Source organism: Corapipo altera, unplaced genomic scaffold (genome assembly GCF_003945725.1).
Source record: "Corapipo altera isolate COAL_440 unplaced genomic scaffold, ASM394572v1 61281, whole genome shotgun sequence".
In the NCBI taxonomy this organism is placed as follows: Eukaryota; Metazoa; Chordata; class Aves; order Passeriformes; family Pipridae; genus Corapipo; species Corapipo altera.
The window spans coordinates 2,913,218-2,936,662 of record NW_020884921.1 but is presented as its reverse complement, the minus strand read 5'-3'; the positions used below and the strand labels follow the sequence as shown (position 1 = coordinate 2,936,662).

Here is a 23,445-nt window from a genome sequence, read left to right as displayed (position 1 = left end):
TTTAGTATTCATATCTTGGCTGTTGCAATAGAATATTATTCCCAAGAAAAAGGGCAACATGTTCATTAAAGATTTTGAAACCTGCTAAATCATTATTAAAATTTTATATCTCAAGATGCAAGACTCTGCCATATTCTGAAGATAACATAAAAGAACGCTAGACATGCTTAACTTGCATTTCAAGAAATAATATCAACATGCAGTTACAAAATGAGCATCTGGGATTCATTCGTCCGACTTGCTCTATAGTTTGCTTGCTACTATAGGGACAGATCCTCAGCAGGTGTAAACTGTCATAGCTCTGACATCAGCAAGTCTGTGAAAGCTTATTGTAGTGAAGATATGCTGCTGGTTTGTTTTTATGTATTTGCTGTGCTTTTCCTGTCTCACAGACAATACAGAGGAGCTGCTAAGCCTTCCATCACTTCAGACGAGGCCTCCTGGCAGTATTCCTTTTTGGTGATGCTTTCTTGTTAAATACCCATTATATATGTTAAGCTTCCAGCACTTCACACTTCCTTTATAAACTATCACTGAGAAATAATCGGAAACATTTTATAGTTCACATGTTGAGTAAACAGCACTGGTACACCAATTATTCCTCAGGATGAGTCAGTTGCAAGCACAAACTGAAAGTCTACATTGGGAATTTTATATGTAGAATTGATAGATACCATATAGTTGTAGGAAGAAAACCCCTGCTTTTGTATGCCTTAATTTCAGGTTTCTTTTTTTTTCTGTGTTTTTGTGAGTAACCTTGTTTTTACTGCTTTGCTCTGTCCAGATGCTGAAAAACAATTTCGTATTTACTGACTCATGACAATGCCTATTAACTTCTGCATAATCTAGATCTGATGATAAAACTGGCTTAGCAAACAAGTGAAGATGACCTTTGGGATATCTCTTTAGTCCTTAGTGGCTATCTGCTCGAATCATAGAGCCATAATACCAGATAACTCCTGTCAGACCCTGCACAGGAGAGGTCCAGATCAAGAATAGCAGGGGTGTTATAGATCAGGACTGAAATGCATTCACAGAGCTCTGCAGGGAAGTGTGTGTAGCATCTGCTAGTACCATGTTGGGCATTTTTAACCACGGCTATCAATCCCTTACTTGAACAAATACAGTAGAAATTCACTCCAAGCCTCAGAAAACCTGTCAGTCCATCAAAGAAACTTAAATCCAACAGCAAAGTCAACGACCTAGATTTCAGGAACAGAAGCAGAGATACTTAGGGAAAGGAGGTAAACAAAAGTAAACCTATGGGTTGAACATGCTATCTATAGCTGTTGTAGTTGCAGTTTTTCCTCCCAGTAGTGGGTGGGGTTTAATTTAAAAAGTGAGATAAGGAGTGTAGGTGTAAAAAATGCAGATATGTTTTGCATCTCTATTGGCATTTGCTGGAATAACACTTGCAACTAGATTTTTAGATAGTTTGTCTAATATGTTATGTTTCTTAGGATCTTTTTTTTTTTTTCAAATGTAGTCCTTATTTTAAAATTCATTGAAAGATGAAATATCCAAGAGGATTATACAATACTATGTAAAGGACTAAGAAGTTTAGAAAAAAGATTGAAGCCACAGATGAGGAGAGCTACAGTATTGTTACAGTGTTGTATTCATCTTAGTTGCTAGAAAACACTTTGGAAAAGAAAGAGATGAAGATAAAAGTGTTGCTGTCTTTCTTTCCTCTCTCCTTGTAAACTGCACCAGAAGCATTGTGAGCTCTATTTTGGTTTTTTTGAACAATGACCAATATCTAGAATATGAAAGGAACATTGAAGATTGCAGTAGACAATTTATTTTATATGACATTCATGCTTTTATGCTTTTATATGTTAGTTATTGAAAACTGAAGTTCATTTTGTCTAGCTTCTTTATGAATGGGGACACACATTTATCTTCCGTCATAGTTAAAGACAGTATCGCATCTTAGAGGATTTTTGTTCCTTTTAGACAAAGCGAAGACAGAAGTAACAGACATGCTAACATGTGCAGAACTGAGAACATGGAGTAGAATGTGCCCAGACAGAATTATTCTGAGAGAGACACTGCAATGTGTATAAAATTTTGCACTCACGCGTCTAAACTAGTACAATAACTAATTTTGAAATGCTATTGACAGGTAAGTACAACTGACTAAAACTTGATGTAAAATATTCCAGTCCTATGGAATTACAAACCCGGATGATTAAAGAGAATATAGTTCTTGTTAACTTGCAATTCCTAGGCAGAAAAAGAAGGGATATGTTTTTATTAGTGTTTACGTTCATTATTTATAAATACATACCTTTGTTTTAATTGGAATGATCAGTTCTTTACTCTTAGTGGGGAAGAGGAGGCTTAATATTAATTCCAGACCTCCAAGAATGTAATTTCCACTTTTAGGTGCATTCTCAGATTGCTACTTTGTGATAGTAGCATGAAAGTAACAGTTGTAAATGCTGGGCCTGTGAGAGGCTTGTACATTTATGAAAACCTTTTACAATGGGCCTTGTGTCCTGGGATAAAAAGTGTTTTCTGCTGGAGTTAGAAAAGTGGTTAACCCTGGGGGGTGGTGTTCCTGATGTGCCAGGGCCAATCAGAAGCTACATTTCACTACTGTAAAAATCAACATATGGCACAGGCAGGAAGAGAAGGAAGCTGAGGTAGTTGAAAAAGTTGTAGCCATGTTGTGAAACCATGAGGAGGGAGGGCCAGCAGCCCCTCCCCTCCAGCCCCTGGCTGGGGGACCTGGAGCAGCGCAGTAGCTGAGTGGAGCCCCCCCTGAGGCTGGTGATCGAGGGGGACTCCAAAAGAATTGGAGAGACCCCTGGATTGCACCTTCTTTCCCCTCTTCTGTGAGGGGGAAAGAAGACGGTTGCGTGCAGAGCTGAACAGAGACAGCGGTGGCTGAAAGCCAGAAAGATAGCCAGCAGCAGCGAGATGGCATGGAGCCAGGCTCAAAGACGCAGAGAGATGTCCTGCAAGGAGGGAGAGCTGGCAACAGAACAGAGAAAACTCAATGAAAACTGTTTTGGGGGTAAGACTGAATTAAATCTCCCCAAAACCCCTTTTAGACCCCCTCTTTTGGAAAGACAGGTGGACTTCCATTTGAAGGGAGTTCTGAAATAGAGCAGCACCGGAGAGGAGGAGTGAAAGTCTCTAAGGAAGTCCCCCAAAGGCTCGAGTTCAAGGGATTGGGATTTTCACAAAGTAAGAAGAGAAAGATTCTGACTGCAATACTCAAATCTGCTGCCTTAAAAATGAAAGACACTAACTAATACCACAGAAACTAATTTGAAGGAACTGTGACCTGAAAAGTGACAAAAGGACTTTTTTCTTCCTGGACTCTTGTTGAAGAAAAATGCTTTAAAATTAATCTAATGTAAATATATTATTTCATTGTAAAAAAGATAGTCAAGTTGTTACCTATATATATATGTATGTAAATAAACCTTATAAGTATTTTCATCTTCCCCCAATGCTGAGTAGTTGTGTTTTATCTGAAAACCCTCTCACACTGAAGCAAATTGTGGGAGGGGGGCTTGGACTTGGAAATTGGATTTTTGAGGGTCTTAAACTGCAACACCTTGTTAGCTTCTCAGTGTAACAAACCTTTCCCTCAGAAAGAAATTCCAGTGTTATGAATTATTGAAGCCCAGGTGGAATAGGGAGTGAAGATTGAGGCTGTAGCTGTACAGGCTATGGAAAGACTGGTGTGAAGAGGAAGATCATTAACCAGGGGATTAAGAAAGCGGTCCAGGTAAACAGTAAGATATAGATGGTCTAATGATTAACATAAGATTCCTGTATGGGAATATCTGTGGAAAAGGAAGGGCTACTTCAGTGTTCCCTTACAGAAAGTGGACTGGTGGACCTGAAGATGGTGGAGCAAAAGCTGAGAAATTACTCAGAGGTGCAAGATGAAGTGTGAAGTTCTGTGAACCTTGAGACTGCTTTGAACTGTTACCAGTAGTTTCTGAAATTTACAGACAGGGACATGTTGTAGATCCTTGTATGTTTTTGCAACTCCTTGTGTTTTTCATGATGTCATTGTGAATGATTCTGGGACATTTCAAGTTGGTTTGTGTTAAAAAAAAAAAGAAGGAGAAAATACTATAGTGGAAGACTGCAGTTACTGAAAAAACATGAGTTACTGAGGTTTTTAACACATGATTGCGAAGTATGTAAGTAGAAGAATAATCCGTTTGGTTATCACGCTTAACTTGCAGCTGGTAGATTTTTCTCTAGAGATATTTTTCCACATATCATAAGACATATTTTTCTAAATGTTTGCCTTTCTTTCTATACCATTTATGTCTGCAAACAATTAGGAGCAAAGCATGGTACTAGATAATGCAAGCTACCTGCACTAACTCAGTATAGTCCAAAATAACACTATAGGTCCCCATCTTTATGAGTGTAAATAAGTTAAGAAGTTTATGCAGTTTAAAGGAAATAACAGATAGAACTATGGATAAGAAAGGAGAAAGAAAAAATACAGACTTTATGTTTGTGGTGTAAAGGTTAAATGAGAGGAAGACCTAAGAATGATAGTAGAATTTCATCAAATACCAGGAAAAATTCTAGATGGCTTTGATAGCTATATAAATCACAACATTGGAATTTTGTATGTAATTCTGAATGTGAAAGGGTTAAAAAAGTAAAAAGAGTAAACACATGACATAGGAGTGACATTCTTACATCACACTTCAGCCTAAGAACTGAAAAAAAATGAAAACAAACCCTGTACATAAGAGAACGGGTTTTTTTCCTGTTTTACATACTCTAGACATGATTTGAGTTTTCTTTCATTTGGGAAGCATTGTACTAATGGTCAGCTGGAAAAGGCAGAGCAAAAACCTTGAACTGATATGACACTTATCTGTAAATTTGCAGTCAGCTGGGTAAATAAGGATTAGGTCCTATTTTGAAAATATGTATTTACTCTGTAAAATGTAATGGTTTGAGGGGGGAAAAAGTCTCACTGTGCTCTATAAGCTATATATGCATTTCCGGCACTTTTAGAAGTGAGTGAAACGACTCTTTTTTTACTAATAAAAAGCTCTCAAATTGAATGAGTGCATACAAAACATTATTTTCTGCCACTTAGAATAAGACCTTTAGTATTTTAATTTACCATTGATTTATCCACAGTCACTAATATGAAAAGTCCAGCTGTTATTTACAGTTTTAGAGCTATGTCACTATTCACTTTGAACTTTTTGGTAACCTCTGTGTTGCTATATGAATCTATAAAGTTAATTAACATATAGGCACTAAGATTTTCAGTTTGTTTTGTTCAAGAATATCACTAAACCATGCTTTAATTAGATTAGTTTTAGATGCAGAGTTGGTATGGATTCAGGTACCATTCATGGGAATAGGGTCAAAATCCTTCCCTCAAATAAACAGGTTTTGCAACTTTGTTGACTTTAGTGTTATATAATCAGTGTGGAAACAGATTATGCTGGTTCATTTGGAGTTTTTTCAGGAGGAATATAATAAACAAGAAGTTATTAAGGAGTACTGACTTTTCATAATTTAAACCTTGGAATTGTGTTTCTAAGAATGCAAATTATAAACTAGCCATTAAATTTACCTAAGACAACTTTTTATAACCATTGGAGATAGGATTGACAAGGCTTCAGATTCTGAGGAATATAGGGAAAGCAAACCTCTAGTCAGCTTTCTGGTGAAACCTGAGCACTTTATGAATTACATATCATGCAGTTGTTTGGAATTTTAAAGCATTGATTTTCATGGCTTGGGTTTTCTTCTACTTCTAAGCAAGTAAATTTGCATTGCAAGGACAAATTGTAGGCCATTACTCTAATTTGCAGAGATGATCAATTACCTAGTCCTTCCATGTGCACCTTTGACTTCTCTTTCAAATAAAATGAAAAAAGATATATTTGCATCTTCAATTTTTTAAAAATCCATTTTTACATGGGGAAAAAAATATAAATGTTATCTCTTAAATCAGAATACATCATTAGATCAGAATAAGACTTGCAAACTCAGAACTTCTACCAGCAGAAATCAATGTACAAAAGCCTTGAACAAGAGAAATCCCAGGTAAGTAGTGTAATTAGATAAATGTTACCTGTAAAAACTCTGGAATCTGTGTGAAATGAAACAAAGCAATAAGAACCTGGAGAGGAAATTTGGAACATGAGGACTGTGAGTTTATATGAGGATACAAGAGAAGACTGATAGGTCTAGGTGGAAATTTTTTGTGTGTCATGATTGTGTCTGTGCAAGTGGTTCTGAGTCTGCCATTAATGTTTTCTGGCACTGGCTCACATTCATCTGGACTGACACACAATCAGAATGCTTCTTGGCATGAATTTGACCTGTGCCATCCAAAGCTCTACCCACCTCCCTCCCTGGTTATGGTTTGGCAGTTAAAATGCTCTCACAGTTACTGGAATAGATAAGGCTGTGCTGCTTTGGCACGATCCTTCTGGCATGACTCTACAATCATCCCAGCAGGCCTTCTGCCATTCCCCCGGGCATGCCAGATGCACTTTTGGCATTGTACTATACAAACACCATTCTTATGAGGATCTGTGATGTAATTTGCTGATTTTCCACAGTTGGAGAGCAAGAAACAGTGTCTTGGTATTGAGGAGGTTGGAGGTGACCATCCTCCTTACAGTCTGCAAGAAACCGAGTGAGAAATGAAGTCAAGGTCTGGCTAGACATCTCTTCATTCATCACTAGCTATGCCAAGATTGGCTTGCCCCTTTGCCCAAGACTGATGATCAAGTACTTCCACACACCAAGTAGGGCAGGCTACATGTGTCTACACCTTTATGAGAGGCTTGGAATCTTCAACTGGGAGACCTTCCCAAGATCCGGCCATAGGATATGATTTTAAGATGTTTCCTCCCCCTAAGGACCATGCAGGGCCAGGATGTAGAACCTGAGAGAGGTCCTTGTCCTTTCTTCTGCTTCTGTCATTAATGTAATGTATCCTGGTGGCTGTCTGGCCTTTTCACTTAACTTGAGTGAAAATTACATTCTTTACTCATAAGGAGCTGTATTTTGGGATCTGAACAATGGAGACACTATCTAAGTGTCTGGAACAGCCAGCACTATGAATTGTGATTTATGACAGTGAGAGGCTATTAAGAAGTCTCAAATAAGTCTCCCTTGGGCACTTTTGCATGGCTGACAGCATCAGCTAAGGAGAATTTCTGCTAGAAATGATCCACAGTAGGGTCTCCTCTCCTGCTGGGTGTGGAGAAGAGGGTAGCCAGCGGGGCTTGAGAACACAAGCTGTCTAGTCAAAATCGAGACAAACAAAGCATTGGGAAAGTTAGATTTTTTTATGCACAGAAGCGGTATTTGATGTTTTGTACCCAACAGAGGTGACAAACTTTGATAGGGCTTGTCATGGAGTACATTATTAAATGCGTGTAGGGTATACTGATGAGAGGCATTTATGAAAAGTAGAGGGGAGTTTGACACATACGTGATGCTAAGAGATACGTGACTGAGTAAACAGACTGAGGTGTGTTTATGGTAGGTCCATTTCCAACTGTGTTGTTTTGAGAGAAAGTTCAGTAGTGTAGATGAGTAGGGCTTAGCGACCAGTAACCATTCCTTCCTATGTTTAAGTTGTATCTGTAAAGCCTGGTTCTTTGCTCTTCTTCTGTCTTAGAAGACAGGCACTCTGCTGGACTGCATTGTAAAGATCTCTGTGCTGCTGCATAGAAGAGTCCACGCAAGGTCTCTGTGTGCTGTGCAGGATGGAGCGGAATGTGATGCCCTTAATGGCAGTGGGATACTAGTGTCAAGTCTGCCCCTTGGTGTCTTCCACTTGAAGTTCCTCTGTGGATCTTAATAGTTTAAATTGGTTGTACGTTGCCCTGTCATGTAGTGGGTAGAGATGGCAAGGAGGTAGGAACTGAGGCCCAGTGTTTGCCACTAGTGCAACACGGACAAATGTGCTGCTGGGCGTTTAGAGCAGAGACTAAGAACTTTATTTGACGTAGTTTCTTTAAACAGTTTATTGGAAGGGGTTACAGGAGTATGTTTGAGACAGGAAAGTCAGATGTGGATTGTATGCTGAAGAGTGTGTGAGGCATAGAATCGTAGTTCACTGTTGTACTAAAGAAAACTCCTGATGAAATGTAGTATAAATCCAACTCAAAAGAGCGATGAGGCATTCTGTTTCAGTGTTTCTACAATGAAAAAGCAGGACTTCCATCTTGTATACTTGTTTGTTGTCTTCAGAGTAGACTTGGATCATGAGACAAACAGCCTGCAGTATTTTTCTGATTCATAATAAAATAGAAAAAGTTGCCAAGCTACCTTTTTTTCTTTTTAAAGACATACACACTCTTCCTTGAATTTCTTCAAATGAAAAAAAAAAAAATGACTAAGAAAACTTTTTAGTAGATCAAATCAATGTTGTTTTCTTTTATCTTGCTTGGGCCAAATTGTAATTTAGAGAATTTAACAGCATTGTTGATCAGAGTCTGTACAAAAATGTCAATGAATATCAAAAATGGAAATGAAACGCTGATATATTAATACTAATGTCATTAAGGGATACTAAGAAGTTTACTGGTGATACTAAATTGGGAGGAGGTGTTGACATCCTGAAGGGCAGAGAGGCCCTGAAGAGAGACTTTAACAAATCAGAGAGATAGCAGATCACCAACCATATGAAGTTCAATGAAGACAAGTTCCAAATTCTGCACTTTGGATGGCGCAACCCTGGATGTATGGACAGACTGGGGAATGAGATGCTGGGAAAGAGTGCTGTGGAAAGGGACCTGGGGGTTTTGGTTGATGGCAAGCTGAACATGAGTCAGCAGTGCCCTGGCAGCCAGGAGGGCCAACCATGTCTTGGGGGGCATCAGGCAAAGCATCGCCAGCCAGTCAAGGGAGGGGATTGTTCCGCTCTGCTCTGCACTGATGCGACCTCACCTTGAATATTGTGGCCATTTTGGGCACCACAATATAAAAAGACATTAATCTATTAGAGAGTGTCCAAAGGAGAGCAATGTAGATGGTGAAGGGACTGGAGGAGAAGCTGTATGAGGAGTGGTTGAGAGCACTTGGTCTGTTCAGCCTGAAGAAGAGGACACCAAGGGGAGACCTCATTGCAGCTCGCATCTTCCTCATGAGGGGAAGTGGAGAGGCAGGTACTGACCTCTTCTCTCTGATGACCAGTGACAGGACTTGAGGAAATGGCCCGAAGCTGTGTCAGGGGAGATTTAGGTTAGATATCAGGAGAAGGTTTTTCACCCAGAGGGTGTTTGGGCAGTGGAACAGGCACCCCAGGGAAGCAGCGACAGCACAAAACCTGACAGAGTTCAAGAAACATTTGGACAATACTCCTAGGCACATGGTGGGATTCTTGGTGGTGTCCTGTACAATGCCACAAGGACTTAGATGATCCTTGTGGGTCCTTTTCAACTCAAGATATTCCATGTTTCTATAAGTTTAAATAAATGTTATAAGGTAATGTTATAAAGAGAACATATTTATGTTTTGAGTTTTATATTTATGAGTTGAATATTTAAACTCTAAACATAAACGTCAGTACTAGCTGCAGTGTGCATATCTTTTCTATTGTTAATTCTTCACTGTGATAATAATTTTTTGAACTAAATACAGAAAGATGGTACAATTAAACTTGTTTCTCTGTTTGCAGTAAAATATCTTTCTCTGACCTTGTATTCAGAGGAAAAATAGAATATAACAAAGGCAAATTGACATGTTGTCAATTGACTTTTAAGTGGTAGAAAAATAGGAATAATGCATGATTTAATATTTAAAAACACAATAATTAAAAACTAATTTTGATGCTGGTCCTCCCTGTCATGAGTTTACTTGCTCTAAAAAAAACTAAATGGGAATTTTCTTTCCCCTGCTGCAATGTGAGAGAGGGATGTTGAATGGGGAGGATAGTTTTCTGTGTTGGGCAGTTGACCTACAAAAAGGAACCAGCTGGCAGAACTACATTCCAGGCTGATAGCCCTCTCTAAGGCTGGGGGAGGTGGGGTGGCAGTGAGGAGTTTTTCTCCCCTCCTCTCCTTGGAAAGTGGCACTTCACTTTTTACCTTAACGGGGGCAAGGTGTGTGCTGGAAAAACTCTGAGGCCATTTTGCTCTCGGCGTGGTCGTCTGGCTGTTCTCTGGCCTCTTCTTGCCTGCGATCTGTTCTGTCACCAGATGGACCTGCTCAGATTTCACCAGAGAGTTTGTGCTTGATGAGGAAAGGGGGGAGTCCTGACTGCAGCCAGCCGCTGACATCATGAGTTTCGTGGGAAAGAAACCACCTTCCTTTCCCCTTTTCCCCTTCCCCTCCTTTGTGGGGGAGTCGTCTCCATTTTGGCTTCTCCCGTGATCCGGGGCCCCCACACAGCAACCACCAGAGCCCAACAGCACCCCCTGCCGACCAACACCGAGCACTGCAGGCTCTGCTCCTCCAGAGATCCAACAGCGCCCCCTGCTGACTGTGATTAGAATCGCGCTAGAGGACAGAGAAGTATCAAACTGTTTCCTTTTGAAGGGGGCTTTTGGTTACAGGATTATTGTTCAGTTGTTTTTTGTCTTCTTTTGCTGTTTTTGCCAACATACGTATATTCTTTAATAAAGGGCTGTTATTTCTTCCTTTTTCCATACTTCCTTGATTTCGGATTTACAATTGCTGAGAGAGAGGAGTTTGGTTTACTTCATAACTCATCCTCCTTAGCAAAACACTTCAGTCTCCTTAAACTGAGACACTCCCATAGATTTGGAACGTTACCACATATCCAGAACTTGCAATGCAGCATCATTACAGAAATTCCTAGCTCAGCACCAAGCAGACTCCTCAGCAAAATAACATGCTGATATACTAGTTTAGCCCCTGTACTGCAGTATTATGATACTATTTCTGCCTCTCAGCAGGTTAATTAGCTTGGGAATGGCAGAGTGCTTTTGATTTTCGTCTCTAAAATTACTTTGTTCAAAGCTGGTTTGGCTATTTCTCTGCACTGCTTTCATGTCTCCTTAATACTGTTGTTTTCATGTTTTCTCATCTATAATTTGAGCTCAATTCCAACGATCCTTTCAGGAAAACATTTAGGTCTAGAAATTTTTAAAGGATTCTACAGATTATATATAGTTTGTCTCCACGCTTTGGACATTTTTGGGAACATCAAGTGTCGGTTGGGCAATGTTTCTACCAAACTGTGGAGACTCTTTAAAAAAATCTCATTAGAAATATTTTCCTTCATAAACCCTGTTGAAAATTTAGTATCCATAAATTTCTAGGTTCTGTTGACTTTGTTACATAGCCTCATGAATGCATTTAATGATTTGTTTTCATTTTTCCTGAATGATGGCCCTGATTTATAAGATATTTTATCATTAAATGTGGAGTGTAAAATTAATTATTAACATTTAAATGATATTCTAGCTGAGAGTAGACAGGGCTTTACATTTCTCTGTGAATTTAATTTTGTTCTCAGTAGGTAATCAAACCTAATGTCTAGTGAAACTTTCCACATGCATATTTGTAGTAACCTGCTTTCTTTGGTTCTCCAGTAACTAAGAAAACAGTAATTTTTCCATCAACAACCCAAACTATATGAATCTATAAATCAATGATTTTTAAACTTGTGACCATATTTAGATGAAATAATAGATGAACTAAGGCAGGTGTATTACTAGACTTCTTTAGTGATAAAGACATTAATTTCATAGGTAATACAATTGATAATGAGGATCAGTGCTTAGACTAGCAAATAGCCATATAATTAATTTAAATAATAGAGACATAATAAGGTTTAACATGGAATAGAAGTATTGAAGTTAAGGTGATTAAGGATGGTAAGGCACTGGAACAAGTTACCCAGAGAAGCTGTGGATGCCCCATCCCTAGAAGTGTTCCAGGCAAGGCTGGGGGGGGCTTTGAGCATCCTGCTTTAGATGCTGAGTGATTGGAACTAGATGATCTTTAAGGTCCCTTCCAAATCATTCTATGATCCTGTGATTAAGTGCTGATACTTTTAATATATTAAAAGTTGGGAAAGGACTAAATATCCTGGGTAGATTTCTTTAAATAGTTAATAGATGGTAATATTGATTTATATTTTTCCCAAGAAGACAATTCAGGAAGCTTAACATGTGAATATACACTTATAAACCTAGCAGATGAGTTTATTGTGGCACCTATTTATTCTTTAGGTAACATCTGTGTTCATTCCAAGTAAAATTACAGTTTCTAGGAGGCTAGTCAATGCTACTTAGCTGTTTCTCATAAATATTTCTCTTTTTTTCATCTTTGTAGCCCAAATTGCATTCTCAAAGACAAAAGGTCTTATTTATTTCAGGATTATACAAACAGAAATGAGTCCCAACACAGGTGTTAGGAGATAAATCTGCAAACTATTCTAAAAGATGTTGAATTTCCCAGTGTCACTAATTTAGGAATGGCTACAAGTGTACTGGGATATCAGGTGGAATTCAAAACCATTTTGACAAACTGGGGGAATGGCTCTTCCCTCAACAGATCTCAAGGAAGCCTTAACTACCAGCTTGAAGCCAGACAACAGCTTGAAGATGTTTAGCTTAGAGATAAGTAGACCGGAATCTAAGTTGTCAAATACGGCAAAGGCTCCTACCAAGGTGTAATACTGTGTTCTTGTTTTCCATAAGATTGAACAGCAAGAATGAAGACTTCAATCAAAGAATTAAACATTAATATTTATTTTCCTAACAATAAAAAAATCTGTAAAGATAAATCTGTAAGGATCAGATAGAAAGATGTCACAGTGATGACAATATAGGATATACTGTATTGGAGTAGTCTTAATGTTGTGATTCTGAGCAAAGTGGTCTCTGATGCAAATGAAGATTATTTATTTTCCTCTATCATGGTACGTGAAGAAGTGAACACCGAGTAGTGAAATCTGGTCCTACTTGCATTCTCCATACCTCTTACAGCTTACCTGACAGCTATACTGTTTGTTCACTTGGAATTCTTCTGAGTAGTGCAGTGAGAAGCTGTGCAGATGAAGTGTAAGGAAACATTCCTTTTAGCTGATATCATCAATTATATGTGGTATACTTGAAAGCATGCCTAGAGACACAATGACAAACTAATTTTAAGAATTGTATTGTCACCTACAGGTACTTGTTTTTGGCAGTGAAAATTTTTCTCTTTCAAAAATGGTGAAGCTTCAGAGCCATTAATTCCTGAAACAGTTCTACAGACCTTGGTGAGCTTTAGGAATTAGAACTTGTTTTTGTTAAAGTAACAGGGAAGGTAATGGTAAGTTAATTCAGTATTTCAGGTAAGAATGTGGTTTGATTGCTTTGAAAATGTCTGGCATAATGCATCTGTGTATTTAGTTTTCTTGTGATCTTGTGTTTATTGAATGTGCTGAGGGTGGGTTTCTCTAGGGTAAAACACCAGTTGTCTTGAATTTCTGTTACTTGCAACTCACCATCATGAAAATGGATATCCTTTTGTTCAGTATGTGAAAATTTTCACCTCAACTTGACATGCTGTTTTTTTTACTACAGTCATTTTGTTACCTGTCACAAGTGAGATTTTTCCCACTTCTGGGCTCTTTGGCATCCATGTTTATCTCATAGGGAAGAGGATGATGTTCTTTCTAATATTCACCAGGATGCCTACTCTGAACATCTTGGACTTCACAGGAACAGTCCAAACAGGGAATTAAACAAAAGAAAAGAGAAATTCCTGAAATTCCAGTGAACCATTAACAAGTTTTATAAATTGATTTGCGATGCCAAAATTCTCATATTGTGATGAATCCTAGACATATTAGTGTATCCTGGTCATGTACCTTTCTGAAACAACACATTTTGGGTGTCAGTGTACTTGGAATTGGAGAGATTTAAGTAATTTCTAACATGGTAAGATACCGTTCTAGCTGTGAAGGTAGTTTGAAAAGCATGTAGAAATTGCCAGCTACTGTTGGTAAAGGGAAGTCATTACAGCAAGAAATTAATTCAAAGAATGCTTCTCCTGAGTATGTCAGAAGAATCTTCTCTTAACTCTCAGTAATTCTCCACCTGTGTTGGATTGGTTCCCTCAATCCTTAATATTGTAAATGTATTCTTATTAAAACCTTGATTTTTAATAGTGCATAATTCTCCTCCTCTGCCTACCATTTTTTCCGTGTTTTAGATATCCTTTCACAGAGGTGCTACATCTTTGCTCTGTGGTGAGTTCATTGGAGCCAGCTGGAATTGGCTTTGTCCAGCACAGTGTGACCCCAGCCTCTTCTCACAGAGCTATACCCCACCAGCATGAAAACCTTGTTGTTTGTACCTAATACAGGATGCAACTGCTTTCACCATTTAGAGAAATCCAGCTACCAGCTCATGGTATTTACTTGAGTACTGTTATTTCTGGAAATTATGATCTCACCAAGGGGTAAGGACATGGACTATTCAGGCAAACAAGAAATTCAAGTATGTTTATGTTTGCTGTCACTAATGGTCTGTTTTGTTTGTGTATGTCGGTAGCTGTACACATGTAATGAAAGTTGAACTTTTCCTTATGACAGTAATTTCAGCCTTTAGTATTGAATATAACTCAGGATTTTAGAGTAACACACCTATCAGACCAGAATGAATCTTCAACTTACTGTTCTGCTTATTCTCATTTGTGCAGCTGGCTAAGTGCAAGCTGTTCTTCCGGAGAGTGCAAGTCTCCCAAGGGTTTTCTGACCTGCTTCTAAGAAAACCACCACTACAACACTACTTTCTAGAGGTACGTGGGTGAGCAGTAGGATGCTATTCTCCCTGTTGAGGTGTACCACTGCTGCATTATGCCCAGATTCTTTCAATGGTGGGAACCTTCCTCAGTGGCATAGAGCTGCAGCAAATGTACCAGAACTACAGATTAGTGGAGCACTACATGTCCATATGTTAACTGAATGTTGTTGCCGTTGTATGGTGTAGCACAACTGAACCTCAGCGTACTGTACACATAGCAGACTGCATCAGTCTAAGTCAGGTCGTTCTCTGATCAGTTCAAATAAAAGTAGTCAAAGCCTCTGACACAAGATTTTCTTTTTTGGGTGTTCCATTCTTGGTGGAAAATGGTGTGATGCAGAGTCCAGGGGCCGTCTAACTACTGAGTTTTATGCCATATTTTTTCCCTCTTATAAAAGGAAAGGCTTCTTTTCTGCTAGTAGGTTGCAGTAGTCCTGTAAATTGCATTCCTGTAGTTATGTCTGAAAATACACCTCTGAAGAAGAAATGTAAAATATTTCTGTGACAGAAGACCTTGTTCTTTATATGCCCTGAGTGAAGAAAGCTGAGTATTATCTAACAACTTGCAGTATTTTTAAAACCTGCTTGTGGGAGGAGTGTCTAAAGGCACAAGGGATGTGCCGAGGCAGAAAAACCCAAGAGAGCATGCCCCGACATAAGTAACCTGGTTGGTTAAAGAAGTCACATGGTGTTAAGGAATAAAACCGTGCAGAGTTTGAAATAAAGTCTCTTTGTCCCGCCATCCACGAGGAGCGTACTTCTTCCTTGTTATACAAGGACCGCGTCTACTACACCTGCTTAGTTTCTTTTTTTTTTTTTTTCCTCCAGAGGGACTACAATAAAGCACATATATTTGAACTGTGTAGAAATAGTGCAGAATTTGACCTGAGGTAAATTGACCTAGCTCTGTGGCCATACACAATGGAGATGTATTTGAGTGGCATTTCTTTCAGGAATGACTACTCAGAAAGTCATTAAACTTACAAGGATCTTGAAAAAGAATATATGATACCACAGCCAATAAAAACGCAGTTTCGAAGATATAGAGTGGTAAGTAAGGTTGGACTGGGAATTCTGGATTCATCCTCTCTGTGCTGCTCCAAGATGGAAAGACAACTGTATCACAGCTGGATTGTTATTGTTACCACTCAGTCAGTGTTTGGAAGCAATGGAATGATAGTCATATGTACAGGTGATGAAGGCTCACTTTGTTTACAGATGTGGTAGATGGGAAGGAGATAGAGAGTGTGAGACTAAAACAGTAAACATTACTTCATTCTTGACTGAGGGACTTGCTATTACCTTGCTATTACCTGGATCATCGCTGGTTTTCTGTAAATATTAGCTGCTAGAATTAGTTGTTAAACTCAACAGTGGTACCTGTGCTAAGTAAGGAGCCTAGACATATGGGAATTTAATTTTGTCAGCTGAAGTGAACTGAAACTGTGTTGTAGAGAAGAGTGATTATTCTTAATAATATGTTGCATCACGAATACCCACAGAATGGGTAATTTATTAGATGCACAGCCCTCTGTCAAAAATTATTATCTAATGGCACGAAATACTACAGTAGCTATCTTTTATCACCACTTATCTAGCTGATAGTAATTTGGGGATTTAAAACTGTACTAATGTATGCTGCCATGTTAATTGGGTGCTGCTGATAAGGCCAAGAAACTATCAATATATATTGAACAGTGACTGTAAGTAAACTAATAATGGTAACTGGATTTCACACTAAGCAACGAAAACAAGTAAATTCTTTTGACTGATTTAAAGGTATGATCAACCTGTTGCTGAATGTTTCTTGAATTGAGCTAATTGATGCAAAATAAACCAGTCACAAATGCAGCAAATGTGGGAGATGGAATGATTAGTGCATGATTACAATGTGTGGTCTTTGAAGAATGTTGTTTCCTGAAAAATTTGTTGAACTATGCAATAAACCCATAAAGCATGGAAAATAGACTAATCCTTATTAACACTGTAAATAAGAGATTATAAATATTTTATCATTTTTTCTTCCTGGCAAAATGCTATAAGAAAACAACAGGAAGGGGCTAAAAGGAGAAGGTAACTTCTAAAAAGTTACAGTGGAAATAAATAGCTGTATTAGTGTAATTACAGGACATTAACCCCAGTATGTAGACCCTCCCAGTGGAGTTTAATATATAGAATGTACAGGTTCTTTTTCCTCTTCTTTTTCTTGTAAACATGAAAATTCATCCAGTTTTTAGATAACCACTAGCCCTACTATAATCCCGTCAAAAAAGGATAGTATTTTCACTAGTCATTACAATATCTTTACAGAGCCACTAATACCATTAAATATATGTGGTGATTCAACATTAGGTTACTGTGCCACAGAAGTGAAAAAAAAAACAGTTACAGGTATTATGTTTACTCCATTTTTCCAAAATGCTGTATGTTTGCACGCCCATTCAGGAAAAATGTCCCAAATAGTTAGATATGAAAATGGTAAAGGGAAAAAAAGCAGAAAAAAGGCTTATCCTTTCAGTCTCCAGCATCTTCATCCTTTGAGTCCTTATCAGCTTTCACCTTATCTGAGCTGCTTAACTTTAAAGCAGAAGCCTGGTCACCTAAAGACATGACATACTTCTTATTGTGAAACAGCCTATGCAGTTTAGCCAGGCACAGTACATCTTCTGTCAGAACTGCTTGAAAAACAAAGAGGCTCTACCAATCCTTTAGTACATTCCTGAATATAATGGGTATCACATCATGTAGATTGAGGAATTGCGGGACTATGGAAGACATTGGGGGAAATAATTTATTAACAGCTCATTCCTCTCTGGACCCAGAGGAGATAAACACTTTGATTGCATGTTTATATATATTCTCTTTAATTATTTTGGAAACACACAGTTGGGGTTTTTTTTGTGTAGAAATAAGTGTTCTGCTACCAATTTCAAAGGAAGCCTTACCTTGTACAACTGTCTTTGAACATTTAACTGGGAACTTTGCATTTGTTAAGCACTAGATTCTATCTATGAACTAAAAAGCAGCGGATTGGTAGGGGTAGATATTTTTTCTTGGCTGTGTTTTCTGTGAATATGTTTCTTATTTGGCTGTTGGAGGTCCAGAGAAATGGAATGGAATTGTTTTAGCTGAGAGAACCTCCACCTAGTTTTACAGGAAAATTTCTGTTACCACAGCTTTGCATCAAGATGTTTTCCAGTATTGTAAGACAGCAGTGACCCTAACTAAGAGACATTATAAATGTATCATATTCAGGATTTCTGGAAATCTTACTTCTTATTTCATAGCTGTTTTGAGTGGCTTTCAGCAGCTTTTGTCAGTATCAGAGGATTTGTCCAAGGATATTTAGAACGATTTGCAGTGTGGTTTATGGTGAAGTGGTAGCCATTTCTTTATTAATAGGAAAGTATAGAAAGTGTATGATTTATATCTTCTTGATTCCATTTATGCTATTAAACATTCACATTTTCACTAGTTTTGCTGGTGAGCAAATTGTGTTACGTAGCTGTTAGCTGGTGTATAGCTGTAGCTCTACGGCTAACATGGAGCTGACATGAAAAGGAAATACCAGTCTCAGTGCTAGTAAAGTTAAAAGTAAATAAAAACATTTAAGTGAATTTCATTACTACTGATGTTAGCAATTGCAGATCAAGACTGAAGGTACTCCGTTCTGAGAATGATGGCTTTCACTCTGTCAGAGACCAGTAGTGTACTGATGAACCTGTAACTGTGCTGTGCATGTGTGGTTTTTGTGTTAAATGCATTTGAAGTAGAATAAACTTTGAAGAATGATACATTTTTATCTGATCATATGTTTTTGCTCCTCAAAGTTTTATGTTGTGTAAAATCTGAACACACTGCACATCTAATGTCACCTTACTGAAACAAAACCACAAGTTTTACTTCTGGAACATATATTTTAAATGCCAGCTCTCTAATTCATCTCTTGCCTCCATCCACTGATTTTAAAATAACCTTCAGTGACTTCCTCTGTAGTGGATTTCAGAAGTAGGAGTAGTGATGCAGAGTCAGTTCTTGCTGTGACATTTTTTCCTTTCAAATTGTCACTCTTAACAAAAAAAAAAAAAAAAGCTTTGCCTGATATTACTTTCAAACATGTAGACTGGCGAGTTTGGAAAGAAGAACTCATAGAGCTTATCTCATGTTTAGGCTTTCAGGATTCCACTAGGAAATATTTTCTTGTAATCAAATTCTTGACATCTGAGGCTCTCTAGTTATACCAGTTAGGTTACTTCCAACACTTTCCTGGATGCTCAAGTTTGCCACCTTCAAATGTATTGCATATCGTTGTTTCAGGTACGTTTAGTGGTACCAGTCCTTCTGGAGCTGGTCTGGGAGAGATATTTGCAGAAATTTCAAACTGTATTCTGTGTTGCAAATTTTATATACCCTGATACTTAAATCAAGTAAGTGAGTTGGAAGAAGTGCCCTCCTTCCCACTACTTTCATAATTTTTTAGGCAAATGATCTAAAATATATCAGAGATGCACTTCTAGACACAGCCAGAACAACAGGAAAAGGTCTTTCTCCCTCAGGAGTGGCACACATTTACAGGCCTTGGAAAGCAATGAAGCCAATTTATATACATAAGTATTTTTATTTCAAGGGCCTTTCAATATAAGAATCTTAAGAAGACAACTGTAGACATCTGCTACATGTGCAGTGGAGCTACTATTTACTATGATCTTCTATGTATTTACAGCTATAAGCAAAAGGACATATTGGCAATTTGATTTGCTGCATAATAGGCAGACAATGCAAAGCACAAAGCAAGCATTCTGTGTTGTGGTAGGAATGCTCAGTGTTACCAAAGCTATTGACTTTTCCCATTTGGCTCGCAGGCTTTTGGAGAGAAATAACATATGTACCATAGTGTAAAATGTGGACTTAATGAACACACAGGCATTATGCTATACCAAATGGAACAATAGATGCAATGGCAAACTACTTAAGAACAAGTCACAATGTTTTGTTTGTTAGACACAGATTTGCGTTTGGCAGTGTTATGAGGAAGAATGTAGACATTTAATTTCCAGTCCAAGAACAAATAGAAAATGTTCCTAATGTGCACTTGTGTTTAGTTTAAATAGCAATGTCAATATTTTTGTTTAAAGAAAATGGTAGCAATTTTGGTTTTGATTTTTCTTCCCCTTTGGATTTTAGTTAAGAATTCAGTGTTTTTAATTTGACTTTGACTTTATGGAGACTTCTGTTGAAGCATTTCTTTCAGATCTCAAGTGCAGAATGGTTGCAGAAATGTTCTGCTAAAAATAAGGGAAAAAAGAAAAGAAAAAATAAAAAAAAGAAATCCTTCATTAAAGTGCTAATGAATTTAGTTAAGGACCTTATGTAACCTTGAAGTGCTGTGGAATTAAGCCGTAATCCCACAAAGCCTTAAGAACATGAATAATATCCCTGGTCATCCAAATTATTGTAGGTTTAATTATTTAGTATGGAAATTCCATACAGAATAAACCAAATCATTTCTACTTTTGCTGATGAAACTCAAAGGAGGAAAAACAATGTTCTGGATAGGTCGTTGGGCCAGTAGCCAGAAGGTAGTCTTTCATTTGATTTGAATTTGATTTAGAATCTGGAAAATACATGTTGCTTAAACAATAAAAAACCTGAGCACATCAAGTATCCAATTTCTTTTTTCCTCTGGCAGCCATTTTGTTTTGTTCTGAGTGAGCCCATCAGTGGCACCCCTTTTCTGTAGAAATTTTTCAGAACATTATTGTTATTGTTAATCCACCAGAATCCCCTTTTCACAAGTCCCGAGAGAAAGGTTGGTGCACCTTTTGTCAGGGAATGTGTGATCTGAAATTTCTTATTAGTGGTCACTGTCTGTGAACCATAAAAAACTCTGAGAACAGGTACATAACAATTCAGAACCTCTGCTTCTGCTATAGTATGCTATGTAATCCAATTATGTAGTGTCAAACAGCTGCGTGCCCAGTAAGGCACAGGTCAGTCTTTTCTGATGAAGTGGGAATGATGTGAAACAATTTGCAGAGGTGTGGAACACTGCTAATATCTTCCTGATCTGAGGGAGAATTTTTGTTAAACTTTGTGTTAGCCATGTGAGGTGTTTGTATTCTGTCTAAATGCTGTTCTGCAGGAATGTTTTTATATGCAGCCCCTGTCTTTTGCTCAGGCCTCTGCTACATAAAATTGTAAAGTCTGTGCAGAATCTGAATGAGGGGGGCTGGCATAAAAGTCTGAACAAATACAATATGTATTACCCCAACAAAATCTATAAGCCTATGTCCTGATCTGCTTAGACTGTCTATAAGCAGTCAAGCAGCTCTTCTCATGAATTACAGCAAGTTTTAAGCACGTTTTTGGTGTACAATTAAACCAAACTTTTTGTAACAGTAATATAACACAATATGTGTAATCTGTAGCAATAGAGCTAAAAAAAAAATCACTTTATTCATAAATTAAGTTGACATTTTGAAAGGTTAACACAAGAGCTGTTTTGCTGCCTGTGATCAATAAAAAAAGGATTTCAGTAATTAAAATCTCTGATGTAGACATTCCTTATTTGGTGACTGTCAGAAAGGACAAAACAGAGTTGCCATAGACAAGAGATAAATATAGATAAAATAAGCCTTGCTCCTAGGAGTTCTTATCTACAAGAGGAATTAGTGGTGCACAAGTCTTTCCTGGTTCAGACTGTAAATGAATTAAGAACATGGTAAGCATTGCTATGAATTTTCAAGTTGGTAAAGGAAGAGAAAAACAGGATGCACTATACTATTTTCGCAGAACTACAGATAAGAAATAACTGTTAGGTAATATTAGATATTGTACATGTCTGATACATGGACATGTTAGTTGTTTAAAAATGTTTAAAATATGCATAGATTCCTGGTTTTTTTGTGCTTATAGAATTAGATGAAGGCCCTCTCTTTCTAAAATGTCCTTACTGTAAGAAAAAAGGGGAAAAAAAGGAGCATTTAAACACAATCCTTTAGCCCTTTTGTAAATTTGTTTTAAAGTTACATTTTCTTGTAAGTCCTGTTGGTTACTGATAAATGGTGATAAATATTTTGTTATTCATAACCAAACCATGACAAGATAATAACCTGGTTTCTGTAAAATGGTATCTGCAAGAAAAATATTTTCGGTGATTAGTAGGAGAGAGCAGCCTCATTAAGAAGGCTAAGAAGTGTCACTGATGTGGCTCCAGAAGAAGGAGCAAGTAGGATTGTTGGCTCAAGAGCAGTGGTTGGATACAGACTCCTTAGGAGTAAGAATAGGAAGGAGAAGAGATTGCATTGCCCTTTATGTGAGAGAACAACTGGAGTGCATGGAGCTGTGCCTGGGGTTGAGTAAGGAGCCAGCTGAGAGCTTGTGAATGAAGATCAGCAGGTGGAGCACCATGATTGCTGTTGCAGTGGGTGTCTGCTATAGATATCCTGAGCAGGAGGAAGTGGTAGCAGAGGCCTTCTTCAGATAACTGGAATAAGCATCACATTCCCAGGCCCTGGTCCTTAGGGGGGACTTTACCACCCTGATATCTGTTGGAGGGATAACATATAAGGGTTCAAGTAGTCTTGGAGACTCTCTAGAGCATGTGGCTGATGAGTAATTGAGGAACCAAGACGGCAGGGTGCTCTGCTGGACCTGCTGATTACAAGCAAGGAAGAACTGGTCATGTATGTGAAAGTCAGAGACAGCCTTGTCTGCAGTGACTATAAGATTGTGGGTTTGCCGTCCTACAAGGGCACAGCAGGCCAAAAAAAGCAGGACCACAGCATGGTGTTTCAGGAGAGCAGACTGTGTCCTCTTCAGGGATCTTCTTGAAAGAATCCCATGGGATATGTCTATGGAGAGGATAAGAATCCAGAAGAGCTGGTTGATTTTTAAGGATCACCTTCTCCAAGCTCAAGAAGTTTGCCTCCTGACAGGTAGGGAATCAAGCAAAGGGAGCTGCAAGGGCCCACTTTGAGTGGGTCAGGGATACTGATGACAAACAGCATAGAAAAAAGGTGAGGTCCTAAATACCTTCTCTGTCTCCTTCTTTACAGGTAAAATCAGCCTTCTGGAATCCCAGGCCCTGAGACCAAAGGGAAAGTCTGGAGACTAGAGTGGAAGAGGAGCAGGTTAAGGAGCACTTAATAAAAACAAGCCGTGGGGTCTGATGTGTATATCTGATGTATATCTGATGTATATAAGTCTATGGGGTCTGATTTTTTGCATCCAGAAGTACTGATGTCATTGCAAGGCCAGTCTCGGTTATCTTTGAAAGATCATGGCATTAGGGAGAGGTTCCTGAAGACTAGGAGACAGCAAGTGTTACTCCTGTCTTCAGGATGGGTAGGAATGAGCATCTGAGAAACTACAGGCCAGTCAGCCTCACCTCCAGTCCTTGGGACACTGATGAAGAAAATTACTCCTTAAACGATTTGCATGGTGATAATACTAAGGGAAAGCAAAGGATACAGTGCTGTGAGGCATTCCTAAAAAGCATGATTGGTATAATTTATTTCTACACCACCACTCCCTTCAGAGCCCTACAGACAGTGGCCTTACTGATTTCAATTTGGATGCTGTAGTATCCTTTCTAGAATATTCTGGAGAAGGTGATATTACTGCTTGATTAAAACTTGAAGTGGCCCTGTTAATTTTTATCATTCCTGATGTGTTGTAGCTGTTCGTTCACAGGTCAAAGGGA

The 23,445-nt window shown here is 38.3% G+C and overlaps 2 long non-coding RNA genes across 2 annotated transcripts in view; both read left to right on the top strand.

The window, feature by feature from the left end:
* Positions 1-8,765, top strand: part of LOC113953609 — a 35,464-nt gene extending 26,699 nt beyond the window's left edge. The window contains exons 6-8 of the long non-coding RNA XR_003529940.1: positions 1,957-2,125; positions 3,640-6,060; positions 8,543-8,765. This is a non-coding gene — a long non-coding RNA (uncharacterized LOC113953609). The remainder of the gene's footprint in view (positions 1-1,956; positions 2,126-3,639; positions 6,061-8,542) is intronic.
* Positions 8,766-14,648: 5,883 nt separating this feature from the next.
* LOC113953611 lies at positions 14,649-22,918 on the top strand. Its single transcript, XR_003529942.1, has 2 exons — positions 14,649-14,736; positions 22,799-22,918. It is a non-coding gene; the product is annotated as an uncharacterized LOC113953611 (long non-coding RNA).
* The last annotated feature ends 527 nt before the right edge of the window (positions 22,919-23,445 follow it).